Source organism: Acinonyx jubatus, chromosome D1 (genome assembly GCF_027475565.1).
Source record: "Acinonyx jubatus isolate Ajub_Pintada_27869175 chromosome D1, VMU_Ajub_asm_v1.0, whole genome shotgun sequence".
Classification (NCBI taxonomy): Eukaryota; Metazoa; Chordata; class Mammalia; order Carnivora; family Felidae; genus Acinonyx; species Acinonyx jubatus.
The window spans coordinates 104,541,539-104,562,152 of NC_069390.1; the positions used below are offsets into that span (position 1 = coordinate 104,541,539).

The 20,614-nt window shown below is 42.6% G+C and overlaps 1 long non-coding RNA gene across 1 annotated transcript in view; it reads left to right on the forward strand.

Moving 5' to 3' along the window:
• LOC128311953 (uncharacterized) overlaps positions 1-20,614 on the forward strand; it is a 33,436-nt gene that overhangs the window by 2,837 nt on the left and 9,985 nt on the right. The window contains exons 2-3 of the long non-coding RNA XR_008290710.1: positions 17,811-17,951; positions 18,589-18,746. This is a non-coding gene — a long non-coding RNA (uncharacterized LOC128311953). The remainder of the gene's footprint in view (positions 1-17,810; positions 17,952-18,588; positions 18,747-20,614) is intronic.

A 20,614-nucleotide genomic window follows, 5' to 3' on the forward strand; every position in this document is an offset into this window, starting at 1 on the left:
GAGAGAGAGAGAGAGCACAAGTAGGGGAGAGGCAGAGACAGAGAGAGACACAGAATCCGAAGTAGGCTCCAGGCTCTGAGCTGTCAGCACAGAGCCCGACGTGGGGCTTGAACTCACAAACCATGAGATCATGACCTGAGCCAAAGTCGGACGCTTAACCGGCTGAGCCACCCAGGCGCCCCTCAGGGACTGGGTAGTTAATGGTGATATTAGTTCACGGAGATAGTACATTCCAGAAGAGCAGACGTTTTGGGAAAGCTCAGGATCAGTTTGGTCATGGACATGTGGAGTTTGAGGTGCCTTTAGGACTGGCAACTGGACATTCCAGTTGGCAATTATTGTTTTTTTCAGGTCTAGGGTGAAAGAGTCTAGTCCATGCATTGGCCCATGGATCCCAGAATTCTAACCTGGCCCTCTTCCATTCACTTCTAACTGTCCTCACCCACCAATCTCAATCTGCCATAGGCCCCAGTCAACCAGAATGGTTTTGGGAATCATGCGGACAGTATGGCCTAAAGTCTAGAAACCAAACTTGTGTGAAACTCTCCAACCCCTGCCCACTTGCCCCATGCCAGTTATCTCCCATCCAATAGGAGGAACTATCTGTTAAACTCTTGGTGTTTCCACCAGCGAATGGTAGGATTTTATGTAAGTACAGCATGCCTGGAATGAGAGAGCTGTGGAGTTTTGATGGTGGTGGTGTTTTGGGTGTACCTTCTAGAGCTTCATATGTCACATGTCCCGGAGCAGAGGGAAAATTATGTACAAAGCTCAGCAGACTAGAAAGAAGTTAGCACATTCAGGCACTGCAAATAGATATGTGTGAGTAATTGGGACAGGAAGGGTAGATAGGAACCAGATCTTGCAAGGTCTTACAAATCACGTTACAGAGTTTGGAGCTGGGAAGTGATGTGATCAAATTTAAACTTTAAAAAGCTTATTCCAACTGCAAGATTAGAGCAGGGAGAGAAGGGCAATCTTGGAAGCTGGAAGACCAGGTAGGAAGAAGCCACTGCCATAGTTCAGGCAATATAATAACCTGACCTAGGGTAGTCACTGTTGAGGACAGACATAATAGAAAGACTTGAGGGCTTTTCTGAAAGTGGGAACTATGGTGTTTGAGTAGTAAGGCTCCTCAAGCCCTACATCAGCACTGTCAGCTGCGATGTCTACCTACCCTTACCTGACAAGATGGGATCCCCAAGGCTATGAAGCAGGTTGTCCTGTGGCTCTAATGGTCACATACAGGTGACTGGTCTCCAGGCTTGGGAATCAGGTAAACGTCGCATGGTTTTGGCATTCACAGGACACAGCAAAACAAGCCTTAGGCCACCTATTATTGCTTATATTGTGAACGTGGAAAAACATTTTCAAAGTGTTGTCAGGTGAGGCAAAAGAAATACTATATGAGGAGCTTACCATCTATTTGAAACAATTGATATAAGCATAAATAGCAAAATGATATGATACAATGAGATCTTAAGGGGATAGAGACTAAAAAGAATGTTCTGAGTGAGTTAATCAAAATACCTTCCAATTATTCATCACATACTACTGGTCAAGCATTGGCTCCTTTAAAATTTGTCACAATAACTGTATGATGAAGGTACTATAATTGCCACTTTATGGATGAGGAAACTGAGACCCAAAGGTAAAATCTCCCACTGTATTAGTTATCAACCCTGAAAAACAAATTATCTCAAAACATCATGGCTTAAAATAACAATACACATCTGTTATCTCTCACAAGAATGTGGGGGAATGTGGGGACATCTTAGCTGGTACTACTGGTCTCTCGTGAGGTTGTAGTCAAGATGTCAGTCAGACCTACCATCTGCTGGAGGCTTGACTGTGACTAGAAGATCCACTTCCAACGAGGCTGACCCACACAGCTCGGTGGTGGTTGTTGATAGGAGGGTTCAGGTCCCTCCCAGTCCCATAGACTCTTCACAAAGCTGCTTGAGTGTCCTCACAACATGACAACTGGCTTCCCCTAGACTGAGCTGCCCAAGAAAACAAGGCAGAAGCCACAACCCCCTTTACTAGCTAGCCTCAGAAGTCACACACCACCACTCACACAATATTACATTGGTCACACAGCTTGGGAGGAGACTACACAGGGCATAAATATCACAAGTGAGAATCATTGAGGGCCATCTTAGAGACTGCCAACCTACCAGTAAGTTCTTCATTCGAGATGCAAGCTTGGGTCTATGGAACATCTCACTTCACTTCCTTGGACAGAAGAAGGGTTCTGTGTTCGAATAAGCTTGGGAAACACTGGATTAAACAAAGGTACACACTTTACCTCCTCAGAGTCATGCATAGAGCAGGGTTATGTGACCTTGGAACAATTTGTGGAGTAGTACCCTGCCTGTGTTGATGGGAACCCTTGTTTTCAGATGGAAAGAGAAACACGTAGTAATCATTTTAAAGAGAAGAGCAGGGAGAGAAATCTAGAGGCAAGTCACTGAGACATGAAGTTCAGCACTACCCGTATTATGCCAAACTATAAAGGGGATCGGTCCTACACTGCCTGTTTCAGTTCTAACCATGGCTGCAGGGTATACAGTCAAGTTCAAATAGATAGTAGATGGCTTTATCCAGATATATCAAGGGAAAACCATTTTTATTCACTTTACTCTCTGATGTCTTTAATAGGACACTTACATTATATAAGTTGTATTCACATGCTTTTGTATCTCAATGCAATTCAAGGTGAATATTTTGGACTGCAATGACCTTAGAGTGGTGGTTTGTCACCTGGTTACACAGTAGACTCACCTAGAGAAGCTTTAAAATAACACAGTCATACCTGGGCTCTACTCCAAATCAGCTAAATCTGAAATCCAGGATGTGAGGCTCAGGGACCAGTAGTTTGTAAAAAACTCCCCTAGGCCACTCATTTTAATATGTGGCCAGAGTTGGACACTATTCCTTCTATTGGTCTTGTTCTAGCATTCTCTCTCTTTCTTTCTCTACATGCCCACCCAAAGCCAAAACATCCAACTGTAGAATTACCTCAACACCATTTTTTTTTTCATCACAGCCCCCGGCACAGCGCCTGGTACGTGGTGGTGCTCAGGCCACACTTGTTGATTGGAGATGAAGGCATTTCCCAAGGAGACCATTGCCCCCAACATCTTTCTGTTTGGTCTAACAGAACACACTCCTACTGATGGTCTGAGACCCTGGGCAGACAAGGGGTGTGCCTAGCCAAAAATTCTTTTGGGGGGTTTCAGCATTTGAATGCCACTACAGATAAGTTTTTCCATGGTATTGATCATTTCCTGCATGTACCTTAACCTTCAAGTTGACACTCAACAAATCTTTCTGGGATTTTGAGACACAAAACCTCTTACCAGATCATCTGAAGTCAGTAGAGAGTGGTCTGTAAAAACAAAAACAAAAACAAAAAAAAGAAGAGACAACAATTTTAAAGACGGCAACATAGTACTAGTTACATAACATGTATTTTTTATGTACTTTAAAGGAAACGATCATCTCAAAAGATAATATAAGAAAATCTGGGAGATAAGCCTAGCAGAGGACAAATATTGGTTCCTAAGATAGATCTCAGTCATTAAAAAACATTTAAGTAATGATTATTTATGGGGAAAGGCACATGAGGACCAAGGTTGGGAAGAAAACTTATCTCTGTTCTAAGTTCTTAAACTTACAGGTTTGTGAACCGTGCGTATATATCACCTAATCAAAAATGAAATAAAAATAACTAGAATGCAATCAATTATATTGTATCAAGTGAAAAGAAATGGCATTACAAGATTAATGAATTGATTGCTTTGGTCTGTTAGTATTTATTTTGCTTTTCAAGTTTGAAGTAATTAAAAGCTAATCTCTTCCACATTGCTGAATAAGTTCATTGAATCACAAATTCTATGCCTTTTTTCTCTTGAAGTACATAAGCATTTTGAAAAGCCCCATTTTCTACCCTGGGCCTCCTCACTGGCTTCCCAGGACACTGAACACAGGACTCCAGGAGGCCTGATGCCCAGGAGATGGGCGAGAGAGCCATGGAACAAGCCAGGAAAAATAGGAAAAAATTCAGTCAGATGGAAGAAACTCTGGTTGGGCAAGGAAATACACCAGACTGGAAAATGATCAGGCTGGCATTTTCCTGACCAAATTGGCTTGCCTGTGCAGCAGCTCTGGCCAGTGAGGCAGAACAATCTTTAGGGGGAACCAGAGGAGCCAAGATAACTGGAGAACAATGGCTTGGAGGCAGCCATCATGAGCGAGGCACCGCCAGCCTCTCGCAGACAAGTGTAATCGCAGCCCCCAAGGTCACCCAGTCTTGCTCACCTACTTCCTGAAACTTCGCATTCCTTTACCTGGGGACTTAACCTTTCCTTCCAGGACCAAATTGCAGAGGGGGAAACCACTGGCCGTGGATGGCGCCATACCACAGCTTATGTGACTGGTATCAGGCCCTTCTAGGAGTGGGAGGGATGAAGCAAGGAAGCCAAAGGCTCCCACTCACCTCTCACTGGGCCTCATTGCCTCTTCCAGAGTCCCTGCTTTCCATGCTGTGTGTCCCACAGAGGCAGCTCTGTGGCTGCCCCTGCCCATGGGCACAGCCTGGGGCAATGGAGAGGACAAGCCTCAGAGCCAGGCTGCCTGGACCCAAATCCCCTTGCTTTGCTAACCTGCGATTACATCACCAGCAGCAGAAACCGATTCTGGCTGACTTCAGCCTGGAGGAAATTTATTAGATGGGTGTTCTGCGTAGTGGCCAGGAGACCAGGACAAGAGCTGGGATGGCCCCTGAAATCTATGCCACGGACAGAGCTGCTGCTGCTCCTGGAGAAAATCCAGTCCTACCCTCCCCAGCCAAAGCATCTCTCTGTGTGCTGTCAGAAGGAGGAAAATGGGGCTGGGGGCTACAAAATCCCAGAATGTATTTAGCTCAGTGACACTGAGTAGCCACTTACCTTATCTCGGCCTCAGTTTGCTTAGATGTAAAATGGGGCTGTCCTTAGTATTTACCATCAGAGTTCCGAGGCATTAATAAAAACAGGTAGGGCAGGTGCTTAGACCAGTGCTTGGCCCACAGTGGCTGCTCAGTACATCTCAGTCATCGTTGTCAGTAGTTCCCACCTTTGGTTGGCCCAAACCTTTGTTCAGAGGCAGACGGACCCCTTTTCTAGCTATGGCTGCTCTTCAGCCCACAGGCTCTGGTGGGACCACGGTGTTGTTGCAAGACGACCTGGCTCATTCCAACCTCCTGGACAGGATCTGTGGCCACCACCTCAAAAAGCTGCTCTCTTGATACACCCCAAGGGAAAGCTCACAAATTCCTAGGAAGACTTTCTTTCAACAAAAGCATTTCATCCCAACAGTCGCATATTAAGTGTATTGACCTCCCCCCCACCCCCACATCATCAGCAGGAATAGAAAACACGATTTACCTCTGTCACCCACAATCTGTCCCTTTGCTCACATGAGACTGTAAATACCCCTCAGCCTCACCCCTACCTCACCACCTGTGACTTCTGCTGAGTCTAGGCAAAGTGAGCAAATCTGATTAGCTGTTTCTCAGAGGTGTCATTTCTTAACTTCATAATTCAGTTAGCAGCTTGAAAATCACTTTTCCAAAGAGTACACATTGACTTGTGCCCTGCGCCCAACCCACCCCCAGTGCCTGCTTTCTCCCATGACTTTGCAGCAAGCCACTGCCCTGTGTGTCACAGAGAGCACCAGCCTTCAGGGTGGCCTTTAGCTAACTGATGAGCTCTCACCGCTGTTGCCTGCCCAATTTCAGGCAGTAAATTTCACTGCCTCCAAGACTTTTCTACTTCCTTCACCTGTGTAGACACAAATGTGCACATGCACACACACATGATGTGTGACGCCCGTGACCCCCCCTTCACTCACCGCCTCATGAAATACACAGTGCCATATTGCTTGTTTCTGGAGTACTGACATGCATTATTTATTGAAGCAGTTTATGGATTGGATCAGGGTTTGTGCAGCTGTTGAGCAAAAAGAGCCCATCAGAATTCTGGCCATGGCAACACAGAGGGTGCTAGATTTTCAGGCTTTCTATAACAGCAAACCCAGCCTGCTAAGGAGGACCTCACAAAATCTATGTCTGCCCTCGAGGCTTTTCTCCCTTCCAGTCCATCCCTTCTGTTGTGGTGAAAGTGAGGTGTCCACACGGCAAATCCAAGAGTCTATAAAGCTCCCACCTCCTCCCCACCCCGTCCCCACCCCCTTTCTTTCCATGTTGTCCTCAAATGAAGTTCAACTTCCCCATCAGGACTTATCTGGCTCCTCCAGCCCCTCTCACCTCCTCCAGTTCATCCAGCCACACTTAGCAGAGCCGTTCTCTCTCTCTCTCTCTGCTCAGGACCTCTTCCTCAGTCCCCTCCAGCCCTGGTTCAGGTCCCTCCTGTGGGCTCACCCCAATCAAAACACAACTTGATGTCTGAGGCTGTGTCCTTCCCAGCTGTCCTTCCCACTGTCAACTCAGCACCCTAGCCAAGCTGGCCCTCAATAATTAGGGATTGAATGAATGTGTGTGAATAAATTAAAAAGGGTGGGGCAGGGGCACCATTGAACTGAAAGATGTCTCGCTTAACCAATGGACTTGGGGCTAGTTTTCCATGAATTGTGGGACAAACCCATCTGGGATTAATTAGTTATTTACAGGATATGGAGATTATGGGGAAGGAAGCCAGTAACAAGTGAAAAGAATTAGTTATAAAGAGGAAATAAGGTGAATCGGAGTCAATTTAATCAACTAACTTATCCATTCAGCAAGCATTTACAGACCATGGTTGGCATGCCTAGCACCATGCTGGGTCCCAGGAATAAAAGAAAATGAGAAACAGTCCTTGCCCTCAAGGAACTCAAGAGTTTAGCAGGAGACAGATGTTTACCAAAATTAATAACAATAAAAATAAATGACACTAATAACAATAACAAATGCCTATGCCAAACATACCATGCATTCCACATCCTATTCTAGGCATTTTTACAGACCCTGCCTCGTTTTCCTCTTCCCAGCACATCACTAGGCAGGGTGGGTGGGGCAGGCGAGGAAGAGCCCTCCAGTGGAGGCTGCAGTGACAGCCGAGACTGGGTGCTGGGCAGAGCCAGCCACCCTTCAGCTCAGCTTTTCCTCCCCGGATAGCCCTGTACAGGCCAGCATGGCCTTCCCACAGCTGGACCCAGGGCTGAGTCGATCAATCTTGCAGCCCAGGCAGTCGCACTGGGGCCTTAGCAGAGCCCGTAATTAATCTGGCTGGAAACAGAACTTATTTTTACACCTCTTCACATCAGTCCCCACAGACCAGGCTTGAGCACAAAGTGAGAAAATGTGAATTGATCACAGCTGTGAAACCATGGTAATTAGTGTGAAGTGCTTAGACCCACATTTCTGTGGCTGGAAACCCTGGCCTCCTGGCCACAAGTGATTAATAACACAAATACCTATGCCCCAGCCTTCCACCCTGGTGTCCAGGCCCCGCTGGCAGCCCCCTGCTTACCTCCTGCCCAGTGATAGGTGAGCTCAAGTTCTATACTGGGCGTTGGAGGCATTAAATGGGAGGGCTCTGCTAAGGGCTGCTTGCTGCAGCCACAACCACAGGCCATTGTTGATGGGGTGAAGTGCAGCATCCTAAGGCTCACAGCCTGGTCCCTGAGACTGCAGTCTTGAAGTCAAGTCACCTGGGTTCAAATCCCAGCACCTACTTGCTAACTGGGTCATCTGGGGCCAGTAATTCATCTCTCTGAGCCTCTCTGTTTCCTCGTCTATGAAATGGAAATAATCACTCTCAACTATCTGAAATAAAGGACTGGTTTTGGGATTGTCTTTCATTTTTTTCCCCCCAAACTTAGACTGATACTGGGGTAAAATACAATGAACATAAAATGCTTAAACAATGATCACATGCTTGGAAATTGTAGCAATGTCAAAATGCTACCAAAAATGTTTAAATACTCACTGTTGATTTCTGTACTTCCTGTGATGAGGCGTGAACAAACAGATCACACATCAACACCAATCCTAGATCATGTTCTGAGAAGCACAGAGACTGGCAGAGTAAGGGTGCACAAGTGTTAACTGCTATGATTATGAGTCCCCTTATCCATTCCGAAGCTCAGGCCTGCCACTGCACATACACAGCATCTGTCAACTCTGGACAGGTTTCAGGACTTTGTAAAGTGTCATCAGGCAAATGTACTGAGAGAGGAAACAAAAGTCGCCCAAGTGCTATGAATATTTGTTTATCTATTTACTCTTCATTGGCAGGGTTCTGACCAAAACTGGTTGTTTAAATTTATTGGTATTTCTGTTTAGAGTTATTAAGTTCTACATCTTTTAGCGGCCATCTTAAGAGACTCAGGTCCGCTGCCCAGCAAAGCTGATTCAACTATAGATGGGTTACTATGGGCCTATTATGTTGGCCTGATTCTCTCCAGGGAATAAGAGCTCCTTGGATATTACAGACCTAAACACAGCCTATGTATATTGGCCCTTAAGTGGTTTATGTCTTCAACTCAGGCTGGGATCCATTAGCTCAAAATCCAAATAGCACCAAACTCAAGTTTTTACACATCCAGTGGGCTTACACAGCACCCAATGGCTGAGCAGAAGGGATTCCAGCATCAGTGACACCTTGGAATTAAGTCTCTGTCACTGGTTCAAACTTTCCTCTCCCCCTGAAAGCATCCTGGAGTCATTTCATAATGGCTTTCTTAACTCAAGGTTGTATCAGAGCTAAAAAATAAAGGAGCTGAAGCATTCATAGGATGACAGAGTAAGAGCCTCTAAAAATCTGCTCCTCCATTAAAAGCAAAAACAACACTGGGAAAAATTGTGTGAAACCAACTTTTTTAGGACTTTAGAAATTAATTGAGGCTTTGCAACATTCCAAGGAGAATTTACTCCTGGGTAAAAAAAAAAAAAAAAAAAAAGTCTGGGTTGTGGAAAGAACATGAGGTTTATGGCATTCTAACTATCCCTACTCCCACCCTCTGCCTCCCAACTACTCAGCCTTGAAAAGCAATGCCCCGCAGACCACAACGCTATGAAACTCAAAACAAACCACAAGAAAAAATTTGGAAAGACAAATACTTGGAGATTAAAGAACATCCTACTAAAGAATGAATGGGTTAACCAGGAAATTAAAGAGGAGATTTAAAACTACATGGAAGGCAATGAAAATGATAACACAATGGCCCAAAACCTCTGGGATGCAGCGGAGACAGTCATAAAAGGTAAGTATATAACAAGCCAGGTCTTCCTAAAGAAGGAAGAAAGGTCTCAGATATACAACCTAACCTTACACCTTAAAGAGCTGCAAAAAGAACAGCAAATAAAGCCCAAAACCAACAGGAGACAGGAAATAATAAGGATTAGAGCAGAAATCAATGCTGTCAAACAACAACAACAACAACAACAACAACAAACAGAACAGATCAATGAAACCAGGAAATGGTTCTTTGAAAGAATTAACAAAATTGATAAACCCTTAGCCAAACTGATCAAAAAGAAAAAGGAAAGGACCCAAATAAATAAAATCACGAATGAAAGAGGAGAGATCACAGCCAACACTGCAGAAATACAAACAATAATAAGAGACTATTATGAGCAATTATATGCCAATAAATTGGGCAATCTGGAAGAAATGGACAAATTCCTAGAAACATATAAACTATCAAAATTGAAACAGGAAGAAATAGAAAATTTGAACAGACCCATGACCAGTAAAGAAACTGAATCAGTAATCAAAAATCTCCCAAAAAACAAAATCCAGGGCCAGATGGCTTTCCAGGGGAATTCTACCAAACATTTAAAGAAGAGTTAACACCTATTCTTTTGAAGCTGTTCCAAAAAATAGAAATGGAAGAAAAGCTTCCAAAATCATTCTATGAGGCTGGCATTTCCTTGATTCCAAAACCAGACAAAGACCCCACTAAAAAGGAGAACTACAGACCAATTTTCCCTAATGAACATGGATGCAAAAATTCTCAAGATACTAGCCAACCGGATCCAACTATACACTAAAAGAATTATTCACCACAATCAAGTGGGATTTATACCTGGGATGCAGGCTTAGTTCAATGTCCACAAATCAATCAATGTGATATATCACATTAATGAAAAAGAATAAGAACCACAGGATCCTCTCAATAGATGCAAGGAAAGCATTTGACAAAATACAGCATTCTTTATTGATAAAAACCCTCAAGAGAGTAGGTATAAAGGATCATGATTCATGAACTTATTAGCAAAGTCACAGGATATAAAACCAATGCACAGAAATTGGTTGCATGTCTATACACTAATAAAGAAGCAGCAGAAAGAGAAATCAAAGAATTGATCCCACTTAAAATTGCACCAAAAACTGTAAAATACCCAGGAGTAAACCTAACCAAAGAGGTAAAAAATCAATACACTAAAAACTATAGAAAGCTTATGAAAGAAATTAAAGAAGACACACACATAAAAGGAAAAACATCCCATGCTTATGGATTGGAAGAACAAATATTATTAAAATGTTGATACTACCCAAAGCAATCTACATATTCGATGCAATCCCTATTAAAATAATATCAGCATTCTTCACAGAGCTAGAAAAAAACAATCCTAAAATTTGTATGGAACAAGAAAAGACCACAAATAGCCAAAGCAATCCTGAAAAAGAAAACCAAGCCTGCAAGCTCACAGTTCTGGACCTCACAATGTATTACAAAGCTGTAATCATCATGACAGTATGGTATTGGTACAAAAACAGACACTTACATCAATAGAACAGAATAAAGAACCCATAAATGGACCCACAGACGTATGGCCAGCTAATCTTTGACAAGGCAAGAAAGAATATCCAATGGAAAAAAAGACAGTCTCTTCAGCAAATGGTGTTGGGAAAACTAGACAGCAACATACAGAATGAACTTGGACGACTTTCTTACACCATACACAAAAATACACTCAAAATGGATAAAAGACCTAAACGTAAGACAGGAACCCATCAAAATCCTAGAGGAGAAAGCAGGCAAAAACCTGTTTGACCTCAGCCACAGCAACTGCTTAGTCAACCTGTCTCTGGAGGCAAAGGAAACAAAAACAAAAATGAACTATAGAGACCTCCTCAAGATAAAAAGCTTCTCAAAGGAAACAGTCAGCAAAACTAAAAGGCAACCAATGGAATGGGAGAAGATATTTGCAAGTGACGTATCGGGTAAAGGGATGGTATCTAAAATCTATAAAGAACTAATCAAACACAACACCCCAAAAAACAAATAATCCAGTGAAGAAATGGGCAAAAGATATGAATAGACACTTTTTCAAAGAAGACATCCAGATGGCTAAGAGACATATGAAAAAATGCTCAACATTACTCATTCTCAGGGAAATACAAATCAAAACCACAATGAGATACCACCTCACACCTGTCAGAATGGCTAACATTAACAACTCAGAAAACAACAGATGTTGGCGAGAATGCAGAGAAAGAGGAACCCTTTTGCACTGCTATTGGGAGTGCAAACTGGTGCAGCCACTCTGGAAAATAGTATGGAAGTTCCTCAAAAATCAAACTATCCTATGACCCAGCAACTGGACTACTAGGTATTTATCCAAAGGATACAGGAGTGCTGTTTTGAAGGGGCACATGCACCCCAATGTATATAGGAGCACTGTCAACAATAGCCAAAGTATGGTAAGGGCCCACATATCCATTGACTGAAAAATGGATAAAGATATGGTATATGTGTGTGTATATATATATATATATATGTGTGTGTGTGTGTGTGTGTGTGTGTGTGTGTGTGTGTGTGTAGGTGTATATATATATATATATATATACACCTACACACACAATGGATTATTGGCAATCAAAAAGAATGAAATCTTGCCATTTGCAACAACATGGGTGGAACTAGAGTGCTAAGCAGAATTAGTCACTCAGAGAAAAACAAATATATGACTTCACTCGTATGTGGAATTTAAGATACAAAACAGATGAACATAAGGGAAGAGAAGCAAAAATAATATAAAAACAGGGAGGGGGACCAAAAAAAACCCAATGCCCTTGCAACTACCAGTTGTTGCACTACTAGTTGTTAACTACTAGTTGTTCAAAGTGACCACCTTGCTATCACTTGAGAGGAAAGAGAAGGTTTGCGACTTCCCAAAAGCTCTATCGCCAGAGAACTGTCACTACTTGACTTGTCTGGCAGCTTGCTAAAACACTCCATTCTCAGAGCTTGTCTTTATTTACCTAACTCAGACTTTTCTCTCTGTGAACAGCTGTTCCCTTGCCATTCATCACCCACCCCATCCCCCCAAATCAGCATCATTTGTTTAACAATGCAGTTACCAGAAAAGATGATACAAGTTGGGGCTATCCAGACCTGAGCAAAAATCTTAAAAGGAAAAACTGGGGAATGAGATGTTTATAGGGGCCTCTGAAAAGCTCAAACATATTCCTGGGAATCTAGAAGGCCATACACATGTTTAGGACTATGAACCTACTCAGGAAAGATCTGAGAAGATCCTAATCTCTCACATTTACCTGACCTTGAGGCTTTGTGAAACAGGAAGTAAAGGCAAAGGCAGAGTTGTAAATTTCCTGTCTAATCATTGAATATGTGCCCCAACATACATGCAGAGCTACTGGAAATCACTTGCCCAATCATTTGCTGACCTCTAAGGAAAATGAGCAGAGTATTCTGTGGCTGCATATGACAAAAAACACAGACTTTGAAAATTAATTCAGGAAAAATTCCATGACATTAGATCTGGCAATGATTTCTTGGCTATGACCTCAAAGGTACAGGCAACAAGAGAAAGAGTAGAGAAATTGTACCTCATGAAAAGTAAAAACTTTTGTGCATCAAAGGACACTATCATTAGAAGCATTATCAAAAAGACAACCCACAGAATGTGAGAAAATATTTGCAAACTGCATATGTGATAAAGGATAACTATCCAGAATACATAGAGAACTCCTACAACTCAGCACCACCACCAGCAAGACAACCCTATTCAAAAATGGTAAAAGGACTTGAATAGACATTTCTCCAAAGAAGATACTCAGATGGCCCATAAGCACGTGGAAATATGCTCAACAGCAACAATCATTAAGAGAATGCAAATCACCCATTAGGATGGCTATATTCAAAAAAAATCAGAAAATAATGAGTATTGTTGAGGATGTGGAGAAACTGGAAGCTAGTGCATTATTGATGGGAATGTAAAATGGTATAGCAGCTATGGAAAACAATATGGTAATTCCTCAAAAAATTAAGCATAGAATTGCCATATTATCCAGCAATTTCACTCCTACATGTATATCCAAAAGAATTGAATGCAGGGACTCAAAGAGATATTTTGTACACCAATGTTCATAACAGCATTATTCATAATAGCCAAAAGGTGGAATTAATCCAATCGTCTATCAATGAATAAATGGCAAGCAAAATTCACACAATGGAATATTATTCAGCCTTAAAAAGGAAGGAAATTCTGATACATGCCACAACATGGATGATCCTTAAAGACATGATGTTAAATGAAATAATCCAAATAAATGGATAAATATTGTATGATTTCACTTATATGAGGAACCTAGAATAGCTAAATACACTGAGTCGGAAAGTGGAACAGTGGTTACAGGGGCTGGAGGGAGGGGACAATAGGAAGTTATTGTTAAATGGGTACAGAATTTCAGTATGGGATCATGAACAAGTTCTAGGAAATGAATAGTGACAATGGTTACATAATAATGTGAATGGACTTAATGCCACTGAACTGTACATTTAAAATGGTAATTTTTAAGTTATGTGTATTTTACCACAATAAAAAATTGGCAAAATAAAACAATATTGTCTAGGGAAGGTAGTCCCTATCTTACTTGGTTGATAGAACTATGAATAATAGCAAAGAAATTATTACCAATAAAAGAGAAAAAATACTGATACATTCTACAACGTGGATGAACTTTGAAAACATACTAAGTTGAAGAAGCAAGAAAACAAAAAACCCTATTTTGCATGATTCCATTTATATGAAATGTCCAGAATAGGCAAGTGCATAGGTAGAGAAAATAGGTTAGTGGTACCTGGTGCTAGGGCAATGGGAAGTGAGGAGTGATTGCTAACAGTATAGGGTTTCTTGGTGGGGTATTGAAATATTCTAAAATTAGGTCTTGGTGATGGTCGTACAACTGTGTGAACATACAAAAGGCCACTGAATTTTGTGCTTTAAAAGTATGAATGTTATGATATGTGAAGTGTATCTCAATAAAGCTATTATTTAAAAAGGAGGGGGGTAAAGTGTTCTAATTATTTCTCCCAGAGGGCTCCTTGGCTCTGACACAAATTTGCCCACTCGCTCCCTGGAGTCTTCTGGGACAGGCTTTGTCAACTTAATAAGAAAGTTTGCCCTTTACCTGTTATCATTTATAACTGAATAATTTATAATTTTTTTTAGGTTTATCTATTTATTTTGAGAGAGGGCGTGCATGACAGGCAGAAAGAGAGAGAGAATCCCAAGCAGGCTTTGCACTGTCAGCACAGAGCCCGACGCTGGGCTCGAATTCACAGAATTGTGAGATCATGACTGGAGCCGAAACAGGAGTCGGACACTTAACTGACTGAGCCACACAGGCTCCCCGTCACTGAATAATTTAGAGGCAGGATTCAAGTAGCTCTTTCCAAGGTGACCTATCTCTATTAATGCAGAGAAGTAGCTAACAACTTACAAAGAGCAATTTTTCTCACTATAACATGAACAACAAAACATGAGCTCTCCCTTACTGACTCTTCCTGATGTACGTGTTTATAGTGGCGAATGGAGCCTCATGAGACTAAGCCCAAAAAACTGTGATCCTCTGATATTTGTCCTTAAACTCAGTTCTTGGATCCTCAAGACCCACTTGGTTCTATCTCTGATGTCGCTGGGTCTCTGGGAATTTACATCGTCTTCAAACACTTGAACCTGAAATGGAAAGGCCTTTTAAAGATAGTTTGTGGTTTCCGTACTTTTTCCAAAAACACTGGTTATCTGGTTCGGATGTGCAGTTTTCTATAGTCTGATATGAAATCCTATCTGCTCTCCCCTCGTGAACGCCATAGGGGGATTTCTGCTAAATCTAAACTATAATATGTGGAATGTGGGCACTTAAATAATGCTTCAGATGTTTATTAAGTGACTGCTCTATGCTAGGCACCGTGGTTGGTGCTGGGAATACAGCGATTTACCCAATTCCATCTTGTTCCTGCCTTCATCGAGCTTGCAGTCTTCCTGCAGGTTCCAGTGGATGGTTTTGGTTTTTGAGGAGAGAGACTCATGTCATCGTTTCTCTCTCCAGTTCCAGTTTCCAGCACAAGATGTTAGTGTTGCCTCAATTCACAACTTGGCCCCCCCTAGCAATTCCCCATGTTCTTGCCTTTTTTTTTTTCTTTTTTGACCCTTCTTGTGACACAAAAATTAAAGTCAACCAATACCTAAGTACCTTAAGAGTCCTGCTGGATGACAGGTTCATTTAATAAGCTAGGAACTTTAATATATTTTGTTTTTCATTCTTCTTACATAAAATGATTTGGCATAAAAAGAGATCAGTTATATAAAGCCCAAGGCAGGAATATTGGAGTTGCTATTTAGAGACCCAGAGGATATTTTCGTGTCCTCCTAATCATACCATTGTTGAAAGACAAAGCAGTGACAGTTATAACCACTCATGTTTTTTTCTCTACAGTACATAGTGCTTTCGTGTGCATGATATCACCCTGTGATCTAGGTAGTTATTCTTCCCATCAGAATGTCGGCTCCACGAGAAAAAGAATGTTTATGTTTTGCTCAACATTGTAGAACAGAAGCACATGTCAGTACTCAATGAATATTTACCAGATGCAGGAATGAATGAATGAATGAATGAATGAATGAGCATACCATGTATAGGAAAAAGAACTGAGATTCAGACAGAGTGACAAGCTCAAAGTTAAATGGCTAATGAGGTTTGAACCCAACAAAAACTTTGCGAAAGGACACAAAACTACAGTTTTCCAGAGAATATAATCAAAGGTATATGAAAAGCTGTTGTGTCTTATTAGTCATCAAAAACTACATATTAAAAACAGAGAGACTTGTTTTATGGCCAATGTCTGCTTTTGTAAATGTTCCACGTGTGCTTGAAAAGAATTTGGATTTTTTAGTTGTTGAATATAATGTCCTATAAATAGCAATTAGGACAAGTTGGTTGATACTGTAGTACAAATCTTCCATATAATTGCTAGGTTTTTCATCTACTTCTATCATGTGCTAAGAAAAGGGTACTGAAATATCCAACTATAATTGTGAATTTGTCTATTTTCTCCAGTTCCATCTATTTTTATTGTATATGTTTTGGAGCTTTGTTATTATGTGCACACACGGTTAGTATTTTTATGTCTTCTTGATGAATTGACCCTTTTATCATTATGAAATGTCCCTCTTTATCTCTAGTTATATTCCTTATTTAAAATCTATTTGTTGATATTATTACAGTGACATCAATTTGCATGGTGTTTTTTCCTTTTTTTTTTTTTTTTAGTTTTCATCTGTCTTTATGTTTAAAGTACATATCTTATAAATGCCATACAGTGGAGTCTTCCTTTTTTTTTTTAATGCTGATAATCTCTGCCTTTTCATCAGAGTGTTTAATCCATTAATATTTAAATGGGTTGAATAGTGTCCCCACAAAATTCATGTCCACCTAGAACCTCCAAATGTGGAAATGGTGGCTTTGTAGATGATAGTTCAGGTGAGATCTTTCCAAATCAGAACAGACCCCAAATCTAATGACTGGTGTCCTTATAAGAAAAGGAGAGGACATGCACAGAGACACAGAGAGAAGACCATGTGAAGAGATTGGAGCAAGGCAGCTACGAGTCAAGGAACACTAAGAATTAAGAATTAGTAGCACTCTCCAGAAGCTGGGAAAGAGGCATGGGACAGATTCTCCCTCAGAGTCCCCAGAAGGAACCAGCATTGCTCAATGCCTTGATTTTGTACTTTTGGCCCCCTGAACTGTATGAGAATAAGTTCCTGTGGTTTTAGGCCACCTAATTTGTGGTCATTTGTTATGGTAGTGCTAGACACTAACACAACATTTACTGTAATTATTGGTACAGTTGAGTTTATGTCTGCAATCTAGCTTTTTGTTTCTTTATTTCCCAGCTGTTTATTTCTTTTTCCTCCTTTCCTTTCTTTTTTTTTTTAAGCTTATTTATTTTGAAAGAGAGAGCACACACACATGCACAGATGAGGGGCAAAGAGAGAGGGAAACAGAATCCCAAACAGGCTCCCTGCCGTCAGCACAGAGTCTAACACGGGGCTCTATCTCAGAAACCAAACCATGAGATCATGACCTGGGCCAAAATCAAGAGTCAGACACTTAACTGACTGAGCCACCCAGGTGCCCCATTTTCCTGTCTTCTTAATTTTTAATTAGCATAATGCTTTTCATATTCTATTTTATTTCCTCTGTTGATTTTTTACCTGTGTTTCTTTGTTGTATATATTTGAGTGGTTGATGTAGGGGATTATAATATGGCTTCTTATCAGTCTACCTAGAATTACTATTGTACCATTTCACATACAGTGACTAAATGTTACAATAGTGTAATTTCAGTAACTCCCCTTATCTGTTGTGCACCCAGTTTCTGCAGTTTCCTCTCCCCCAAGCCTCCCATTTGTTCCCTTCTTTCCCATTACCAGATGATCTAATGGTAAGGCCAGATTTTTGTGTCATCTTGCAGACTTGGGCGTATCTGTCAATGTTGGATTTTTCCAGGAAGTGCCTGAGAATCTACATAAGAGTTAATCTGTTTCAAGAAAAGTGTGAGCCTGAAGCATCACCAGCGCTCAGATCAACAGAGGCAGGCAGGACTGGATGAAAACGGTCAAACCAGGATCACCAGGAACAGAAAGGAAGGTGTGAATGGGCTAGCCGGGGAGACTTGTATAAGCTGAGGCTGGGATCCAGCGAGGCCTGAGGTCACAGGGCCTCGTGGACCTCCCTCCTAAGGAGCTTGGATTTTATCCTGATTGGATTTTTAAACCCACGAATGGAAATTAAGCAGGCGGCGGTGTGGGGAGGCGGGGGGTGGTGTGTGTGACATGATATGCTCACTGGCTGAGCTGTGAGGAGCATGTCTTGTAGGAAAGGAAAGATGGGAGGCAGAGAGGCCAGGCTATTGCTGTTATCCATCAACTGCGGATTGGAAAGACCAATTGGTGTGAACTTCCCTGAAAGCCTGTTTTAAGGCTCCGTTTCCCCGAATCAGCGCATGCAGTTAGCAAGGGAACCGTCTCAGACTGTGAGATGAAAGAGGAAATGGCCTGTTTGCACCACAGCGGCAGAGCCAGCTGTCAGATGTAATAAACTGCCTTTACCTGAAGAGCAGAAGGGAAGTGGTCTGATGGAAGCAGAGACTAGCTACTTAGAAGGGCTGATTCCCTCCTCCCTGTGACCCCTCCAATTGCCTTGGGCACGACTAACGTGGAAGAGGCCAAATGCTATGGTTGCCTATTGGTTGCCTTGGCAGTAGCTCATTCCCGCTTTTCTAAAGTTAAGGAAATCCTCTCCCGAGTTGGAAAAGCAGTCCGTGAAGTCTTTGGCTACGGTGCAAACTGTTAGCAAGGCACTGGAACAGCTTTTCAAGGGCGTTTGAAGGAAAAACCTGCCTCTTTGAAGATTTGCTGACCTCTTCTGTGAATGCCAAAACAGGTAATGCCAGGCACTTCCCTTTCAGGAACTCTTTTCAGGGGCCACTCTCTCAGGGGTAGAAGCTGGGGGCAGTGAGAGAAGTGAGGAGTGAATCAGGCTGTCTGTCCAGCCCAAAGATTGGGGCAGGTGGTAATCGGGCAGAAATCATCCTGCGGTTCCCCACTTCCAGACCCTGTTCCCACAGTATATGGGCGAGCAGACCTGATCTGTCCACCGGACCTGCCTGCCCACCCACCCCACACCGTATCCTGCAGCAGACACGCATGGAGAGGATGTGCCGTGGGGAAGGGAGGAGCCCGTGCCCTGCTGCTTGCAGACTTAGGAGGGCCCTTCATTGAGGTTTGTCCACACCAGGCCCCCTACTTCATCTCCCTTTCCCTTGTTGCCAAAAACAAACATTAATTTGACTAGGATTTTCTTTCTCAGGAATACTTTTCTCTCTACATGCAGCTTGAGTTCAACCACCATCTGCCAGGCACTGGAGCTCACATCTGACCACACCTGAGAAATGTGAAACTAAGGATGCTTTTAGCCTTCCTTGAGACTAGTCAGTTCAGAATGGATGGGGTTAGGGCCCGAGCATCAGCATTTTTGTAATTTCCCAAGGGGTCTTATGTACAGCCAACCTTGCACACCACTTCCCAAGGAGCCAGTGTCTCGGTTGAGATGAGTGAGGGCAAGAGCCGGCAGAAATACTGGACCGGGGACAATCTCTGGATTACAGAGCTGGACCAGGACAGGCAGTGGGTCCAAAATTAGTAGCAAAATCAACCGGAGCCCGATTTTTACCCACAGGAAACATAAAAGGCTTTCCTCTGCTACTGATTTCTTTTGGACAAAGTGTTTGTAGAAATCCAGGTCTGAGGAAATCATTGGATTCCACACTTGGAAGCCCTCAAGGGGAGCAGAGCTGGGCCTGTGTCCTCATGGACCAGCACCCTCTGGGAGGTGTGCACAGGGAGCAGGGAAGGGGAGAAGGGCATTCCCTGTCCCTCCCACACGTTCTCCAAACTCCACCAGCTTGGAGAGCCGGGGCCCCCAGGTATCACAGTGGTTTCACATCAAATCTGGATTTTAGAGGTGAAATGACCTCAGTGGTCGTGTGGCTCAGTCATTCTCAAACCTGGCTACACATTAAATAATGGAAGAAAAAAGAAAAAAACAGAAAAGAGGTGCCTGGGTGGCTCAGTAGGTTAAGCATCCGACTCTTGATTTCAGCTCAGGTCATGATCTCACAGTTTGGGGGATCGAGCCCCACATCAGGTTCTGAGCTGGCAGTGTGGACCCTGCTTGGAATTCTCAATCTCTCTCTCTCTCTCTCTCTCTCTCTCTCTGCCCCTCCCTCCCAAGCACGCTTGCTTGCTTACTCTCTCCCTCTTTCCCCATCAAAATAAATTAAAAAAAAAAAAAAGACCAGAAAAGAGAAGAAAAAAAATTTCTAATTCAGACTCTAGCCCAGCTGAAACAAAAACTCTAGTCACCCAAGCACCTATGCTTTTAAAAAGTACCTCAGGTGGGGCGCCTGGGTGGCTCAGTCGGTTGAGCGACCAACTTTGGCTCAGGTCATGATCTCGTGCACGGTCTATGAGTTTGAGCCCCGCGTTGGGCTCTGTGCTGACAGCTCAGAGCCTGGAGCCTGCTTCAGATTCTGGGTCTCCCTCTCTCTCTGTCCTCCCCCGCTCATGTTTTGTCTTTCTCTCCCTCTCTCTCTCTCTCTCTCTCTCTCTCTCTGTCAAAAATAAATAAACATTAAAAAAAAATTAAAAAGTACCTCAGGTGATTCTAACGTTCAGTAAGAGTTGAGAACCACTTCTAATTCTACCCTCTCATGGTGTAGATGAGAAAAACCACAGCCCAGCAGATTAGAC